The 7,822-nt window shown below is 42.7% G+C and overlaps 1 pseudogene across 1 annotated transcript; it reads left to right on the plus strand.

The window, feature by feature from the left end:
- The first annotated feature begins 1,167 nt into the window (after window positions 1–1,167).
- Window positions 1,168–1,772, plus strand: LOC307108815 (MARCKS-related protein-like; annotated as a pseudogene). Its single transcript has one exon. The product of its transcript is annotated as an MARCKS-related protein-like (transcript).
- The last annotated feature ends 6,050 nt before the right edge of the window (window positions 1,773–7,822 follow it).

A 7,822-nucleotide genomic window follows, 5' to 3' on the forward strand; every position in this document is an offset into this window, starting at 1 on the left:
AATGACACTTTTCACAGAAACTGGATCTACAGTCAGAAAAAAAATGAAAACAATAGGAAATGCTAAATGTTGAACTTTTCACAGGTGATGTTTTCAGAAATTGATGTCAAGGAAAAAAAAAGCTTTTGGTGGTTACAACTGTTTGGATGTCATTTTACAAAACAATCGCCTATGAGGTCTTCCTGGATTAAAGGTTTCCCATAAATTGGGGAAACCTGAATGCCGCTCTCCCTTCTGACCTCCTCTCCCTGGCATTTTTTTAAAAATATAGCTACACAGAACCGTTGGTCCCAGATCTGCCACGCTCTTTCTTGCCTCGAGAAATTATGAGTATCAAAGGAGAGAAGCTTCAAATGGAGGAGCCATAAATCACAAGGGCTAGTCTGATTTATTAACAGGTGTTGCAATTACAGCATCCCCTGAGCGTGGGTGAGTTTAATCAATTGTGAAATGGGACTAACCTTATCTCTAGAGATTGTTCAAACATATGAGGCTCAGCTGTATATGGGCAAAGGGATTGTGGAGACATTTTCCCCAGAGATCTACTACTGAATTTCTGAACCAGCAGCTAGACTACTTGATGGTGTTATGGACTGCATGCCCTCCTCCAAATTGATCTGTTGAAACCCTACCCAGGCAATGTGATGATATAGGTATATCTTGGAGATATTGTGGCCTTGATTCCAGATAACGGCATGAAAATGAGTATAGCCATAAAGCAAGTCACAATCTTTTTACTGGTGGAGGGTCTTGCCCTCACTGTGTAAAAGATGCAACATTGAGGATGTGCAATAAAGTGAAGCCGAATAAAACCAGGTGTGCCTGTTCTAGCAGGTGTGGCCACTGGGAAGTAATTAGGTGTTGAGGGTGGAGCCCTGATGAGTGCCATTAGTGCCCTTTATAGTAGGGACACCAGAGCGCTTGCTTCTTCTCTATTTTCTCCACCATGGGAGGACACATGAGAAGATGACCATCTGCATTCTGTCACGGACAAGGCGGCATCGGGTGCAGCTATCAGGTAGGGCGGAGCTGGGGTGCAGCTAGGTTTCCTCCCACCCCATACCCTTCCCCTCAGGCACGACCAGGCCGACCCCACTGAGTTATCCTCTGCGGTGCGGGCCCAGGGCGGCTCAGGGCGCCCCCCCCCCAGCAGACCCCTGCCCCATCATGGACAGTCAGAGCTCCAAGGCTCCCTGGGGCACCGTGACCACGAGGAAGCAACAGGCACTTGCTTCCCCCTCGAAGGCTAATGGGACAGGAGAACGGTCCTGTGAAAAGCAATGGAGACCCACCCCCCACCCCCAAGAGTGAAGGGGAGTCGCCCCCTGTGAACGGAACAGAGGAGGCAGCCGGGACACTGGTAATGCCATTGAGCCAGCACCCCCTAGCCAGGGAGCTGAGGCCAAGGTGGATGTACCCCCAAGGAAACCCCCAAGAAAAAGAAGACATTCTCTTTCAAGAAGCCTTTCCAATGGAGTGGCCTGTCCTTTGAGATAAATCGGAAGGAGGGTGGGTGGGGTGAATCGTCTGCCTCCTCGCCCACAGAGGAAGAGCAGGAACAGGGGGAGAGGGTGCCTGAGCGAGGAAGGCACTGCCCAGGGAGGGAAGGCTGTTGCTCCCCTGAGAGCCAGGAGCCCCAAGCCAAGGGGCAGAGGCTAGCGGTGCCTCCAAGGGAGGAGACACAAGAGGAGGCAGGGCCCCAGGCTGCAGAGCTGTCTACTTCATTGGGGCCAAAGAGCGGCCCTACACCTGCCAGCCAGCAGCATGAGTAGCTGCAAAAACGGCGCTACCCTTGTGAGGTCACTGCCTGGGCCTGGTGCCCTGGCTGCCTTCCTGTGCCCAGAACGGAAGGGGCTGCTGCCCCCTCCCCGCTGCCTTCCCTTTCCTCCTCTCCCTCCTGTGGATTCTCCCTTAAGAAGTCCCCCCTGGTCTTCCTCTTCCGGCCAGTTGAAGATGGCCCCCTGGAGTTCCCCAAGTTAGGTTAGTGATGTGACATGCTCCTGCCCCTGTTCCTGCCTCTTCCCCGTCCCCACCCCACCAGCAGCCAATTGCTGGTTTTCTCCCCCAGTTCTTTTCCAAGTAGGTTTTGTTTCCTCCCCAAATCCCTGAGCCAGATGTGGGGTGCCTACACTCCCAACCCTGAGTGTCCAGCCTTCCCTCTGTTTTTAGTCTCTTGTGCTGTGCCTGGTGGCACCCGGGCTAGGGGAGGACACTGCCTCTGTCTAGGTTTTTATAAATGTCTTACTCACGTTCAAACCTCCAGCTTGTGAAACAAAGGTGTCTCTTTTTTTGACTTAGTAAGCATTAGGCTTTGGGGTCCATGGGGGAGGTCTGCAATGTGAAACAACTTCTTTTCTCCCCCGCCCCCGCACCCACCCATTGTTGTAAATAAGTTTTTAATGGTCAAATCCCAGATTTGTACTTTTTTTTTGGTCTAACTTTTAAAACCATTCTCTTCCACCAGGTTTTCCCTTAACATTTGGAAAAGGAATAAATGTTGTCCCTTTAAAAATAAGGAAGAAGATGATGACTGTCTGTAAACCAGGAAGAGGGCCGACACCAAACGCCGTATCTGCCAGCGCCTAGATCTTAGACTTCTCAACCTCCAGAACCATGAGAAATACAGGGTGTTAAGCCATCCAGTCAATGCTAATTTGTTATCGCAGCCTGAGCTGAGAGAAATGGAACTGACCAAGACAAGAGCTAAGCCAGATGGAACACACTTCATCTGAAGGGGAGTAATTAGCAAGTCACCTCTTTGAAGTTTAACAGAGAAACCTCATGCGACAGGCAGACTCTTTGCTGGTCCCCAGGATTCCCATCTCCTGGTATTCAGGCCTTGTGGCCTTGTGCATTTCTGCCCTGTTGAGCGTGTGCCTGAACTATGACCGACTTAAAGCAATAGCACCATGGGATGCATGTGATTACACTACATATAATTGTAATGCTCATCTTGCAAAGAGAATTTCTCTCCCTTGCTGGCTCTGAAAAAGCAAGCTTCCATGTTGTGGGCTACCATATGAAGAAGGCCAGAAGGGCAGGAGCTCAGGGCTGCTTTTAACTTTCAGTGAGTGAGAAACGGAAGCCCACTACCTAGCAATTTGCAAGGAAGCATCTGAATTCTGTCAACAATGGAGAGAATCATTAGCAGATTCTTCCCCAGGAGAGGATCAGGTGAAACCACCTCCACGACCAACAGCTTGATTACGTTAGGAGACCCTAAGCTGAGGACTCAGGTAAATAATTTCTGGACTTTTAACCCCTTTGAGATAAGAAATATGTGTTGTTTCAAGGTGCTAAGTTTGTGGTGGTTTTGTTGTGCAGCAATATATAACTAATACACATCCGCAAATTGTTAACTGGAGTAGAAGGTAGATTCCTCTACAGAGGTCTTGCCAAAGAGTCCACTCTCTGAAATGGAATAACTAACAAAAGTCCCAAGGTGAATAATTAGGCATGAAGTGGGAGGAGGATAAACATAGTTGGGATTCAACTTCCTCTTTTCAGTATGTGGGCGGTTTGAATACTTATAAAAAAGCAATAAAATAAAGGAGTTACCATCTGCTTTTTAAAAGTCTTTGTCTCTGTCCTGGTAAATGGGTCCTTTCTAGCAAAAATGTTCACAGTCTGGCTCTGCTTATCTCATAGTCTAATTACTGAACATTTTTCTTTTTACATCACTCCAAACCAAGTTCTTTTAGCTCCACTAAACTACTCATGTTCATGGTCGTGGGCTAATCTATGAACTAGCTACCCTCCCTCATCACTTGATCTTGCACCTGCTCTTTATCTTCGTAATTTTCTCTTTAACTCCCCTGACCCCTCATTCATTCTTCAGATCTCAGCTTAAACATCACACATGCTAAGGAGCTTTCCATAACCCCTAGGTCTAACTTTAGTTCTTTCACCATTGTTCCATAAGCATTTAACCTGCCAGAGTATGCTTGTGTCTTCATTGAAATTTCCTCTTCATTATCCTGTTTTCACTAGACCCGTGGTCGGCAAACTGCGGCTCGAGAGCCACATGCGACTCTTTGGCCCCTTGAGTGTGGCTCTTCCACAAAATACCACGGCCTGGGCAAGTCTATTTTGAAGAAGTGGCGTTAGAAGAAGGTTAAGTTTAAAAAATTTGGCTCTCAAAAGAAATTTCAATCGTTGTACTGTTGATATTTGGCTCTGTTGACTAATGAGTTTGCCGACCACTGCACTAAAGTGTAAGCTGGATATAAAAATTAGTGTTTTAATCATCTATTTATCTCCTACTTTTTAGTGCCTGGCTTGAGGCAAAAGTGCTTGCTCAAATGACTTTATTTTAAAATAAATGAAGTAATGTCACAGTGAAAGGAGGAGAAGCATCAGAGTTAGATAAACATATATTTAAGTTTCAGTTCACAGTGCGAACTTGGGTAAATTACTGAATCTTATATTAGCCTTGATTTCCTCATCTGGCAAAATGAAGATAAATAGCTGCTATTCCTTCAGTGAGTCACCCAAATATTAATCCATTTTCCCAGCAGATACTTATGTAGCTTTTATATCATGTCAGACATGGCTCTAGGGTTAGGGATACAGGTATGTACAAAAGAGTCAAAATCATTGCCTCCAGAAGCATAAAACTTCCAGTAAACAAGATAGACGAAACATACAGCATGTTAGGTGGTGATAAGTGCTAAGGAGAAAAATAATTACAGAAGGAAAATAGGAAGCATCAGGGGATTGCAATTTTAGATAAAGTAGCAAGGGAAGGCATCACTAAGAAGGTGACATTTGTGTAAAAGCATGAAGAAAGTGCTAAAGCAAGACATGCCAATCACTAGGGGAAAAAGAGCATCCTTGACAGAGAGGGAGGAACCATAGAGATTATTTTGCAGGCATAATCTACTGCACAGCCCCTGCCTCATATAAATTCTCAGAAAATGATTATAATTGCCTCACACTCATTTTCCCCTACATTGGCTTTTTTTTCCCTTTCACTTTCAATCTACACTTTTAATTTCAGGGTTCATTGTTTGCCGTTGAAAAATGCTTAGTAAATCTTCAAGGCTACTATCAGGCTCTATCACCTATACTGTGAACAAGTCTATTTTTTTTTTCTCTAAATGGAATGTTAGAAATGAACTCTCCAGGTGGCAGGTAGACACTGATGCTGTTTTAGTTTTCCCGGGTAGAGTGACAAACTTCAGTGTCCTCAGGCATTTCCAGAAGGAAATCTTGAAGATGCTAAAACTCTTCATTATGAGGGTGCATGGTGCCCACTCATGGAAGCAGTCCACGTGTGGCACTTTGAGGTACAGTTCACTAAAATATTTCTATTTTAAATCGTTTATCACTTAATCTAATTTGGACTCTGATTTCTCACACTCCTGGACTTATGGAGAATTCAAGCTCAGGTATTCTTGGAGCTTCAACACCCTGAAAGGAAAGAGGTAATGTTGAATGAAGCCTTGGAGAAGCCTCTTTATTGCCCCATATTCACATTGGTCTCAAGGTCCACTGGACCTACAGCTTCTGTGCCCCTCTTGGGGCAGAGTGAAGTTGAGAATCTCAGTGCCCAGGATTTGGTCTAAGTTCATCACACAGTCCTCCAGGCTAAGGTTCAGCCTCCTCTGAAGAGCATTGTTGTGGAATATTTATTGTTCTACCCTCTGCTTCCTACATTTCTGTTTATCCTTAAACATCTCAATACATGGAAGCATGTTCTCCCTAAAAGACTTGGCTTTTAGAAACGACATCCAGTGAGGAATATGTTTTGCATTTAATGTCACTTCCCCTACCAATCACAAGTCTTCCTTGAAGCAAAGTAGTAAGTAGATAGCCAGCTACTCAAAGAGGAAAGGGAAATACAAGGAAAAAACATATAAATTAATATTCCAAATTTGCCAAACCAAATCTGCATAGTAACACCTCCAAGAGTATTTATAATTAGTGGAAATCATAATAAATGGAAATTCATATCAGTTATAGGTTATATCAGTGTCCTCTTCTTCATCCCAGTATGTTCTTTCATTTGCGTAGCAATGAACTGCATAATTATTCTGATAAATATCTGTAGAAAATTCCAAGTAACTTAAATATTATATGGAATATCAAATAATGTTTGATCATAAGACAAGTACTTTTGTATGTGAAAATTAAGTACTTTTCTATTCAAATGGATAACAATCTCTGAAATGCATATGAATGAGTAGCTCTCAATACATTAGGCAAACAAAATTAACTTGGAGCATTATCAACTTCAATTTCTTTTGGTCCAGTAAGTCACAATTTGAGAAAATAATTGTGATCTACTCATCTTCTTTTAGAGCAAATAGTGTTTCTGGTTCCCCCTTGGAAGTCTATCAGAAAATGGCTTACAGTCAGTGACCCTAAATCAAAAGATAATAAATGACTCTCCAAGACTGTAGCTAGAGAATGTTTTTGAAGTTGGTTGCAATGATATTTACCTATATCGACGATAGGACTTCAGCCAACACAACAAAGGCATATCCCAAATGTGGTAGGTATAATGTGCAGACAGTCACAGTGTCTCAGTAAACACAGAGAAAGACATTTTAAAAAAATATTATTAAGTTATAGTGTTTTGCCATCATATTTCATCAGATCCAACCTGTGTTTTTACCTTCCTGCAAACCTCTTGAATCACTCAGCTCTCACCCAGCACCCTTTGTCATACTACCTCCCATAGAAAAACAAAATTCTGTAGTTCACAATTTTCTCTTCTTTCTATGAACTGCTATCATATCATATTCTAAGTCAGGGGACATGTTTTATAATTAAAGCTTCTGTCATATTTTTTTCCATAGTTACCTATGGGCAAGTTTGAATTCTCTAGCTAGACTATACATTTATTGAGAAAAGTAACATGCATACATATTTCTTTAAAAAAGTTATTAGAACTCATCAATAATCTCAGCTTTGTGCTGAGCAGGTAGTGATAATAAATGGATATTTTTGTTCAAAGTATTTGAATACTTATCCTATAAGGTAAGTACTACTATAATGCTGAAAACAAACCCAAGAAGTGTTACTGTCATTTTTATTGTATATGTGATTACCTAATGCCATATAAATATAATATACATGTAATGAGCATTTATATATTTGTGACTGTGGGCCAAGTTTGGATGCAAACAATCAGGATATAATGTCAAATCTTAAAGGGTTTATGATTTTATCTAGTATTAAGGACAACTTAAAGTCAGAATCATTTTGTCAGACAGTGAAAACATAACAGGTATTTCCCAAATTTCATGAACATATGATTATTTCTATCAAACATCTTTTGGAAGAACAACCTATATTTGGTTTTTATTGCAAATTACAACACATTTAATGGCTTAAAACAAATGTTATCTTATACTTCTGAAGGATAAGAATTCAAAATAAGTCTTGATGTGAAAAAATTAATATCTTGGTTGGGCTGAGTTTCTTCTGAAGGCTCCAGGGGAGAATTGGTTCCTTGTCTTTTTAGCTTCTAGAGGCAACCTACCTCTCTTGGCTTGCAGACCCCTTCCGGCACTGGCATCTCTGACTACTATTTTTATTATCATACTAGAGGCCTGGTGCATGGATTCGTTCACTGGTAAGGGGCATGGCCTGTGAGGATTGGCCCGTGGGAGCGCCACTCATTCTAGTCAGCCAAGCTGCATTCCCACTGTAGGAGTGCACTGACCAGCAGGGGGCAGCTCCTGTGTTGAGTGTCTGCCCCCTAGTGGTCAGTGTGCATCATAGCGACTGGTTGCCTGGTCGTTCTGGTCATTCTGCCATTTGGTCACTGGGCTTTTAGATAGATAGATAGATAGATAGATAGATAGATAGATAG

The sequence above is a fragment of the Cnephaeus nilssonii genome, assembly GCF_951640355.1.
Source record: "Cnephaeus nilssonii genome assembly, chromosome: 13".
Classification (NCBI taxonomy): Eukaryota; Metazoa; Chordata; class Mammalia; order Chiroptera; family Vespertilionidae; genus Cnephaeus; species Cnephaeus nilssonii.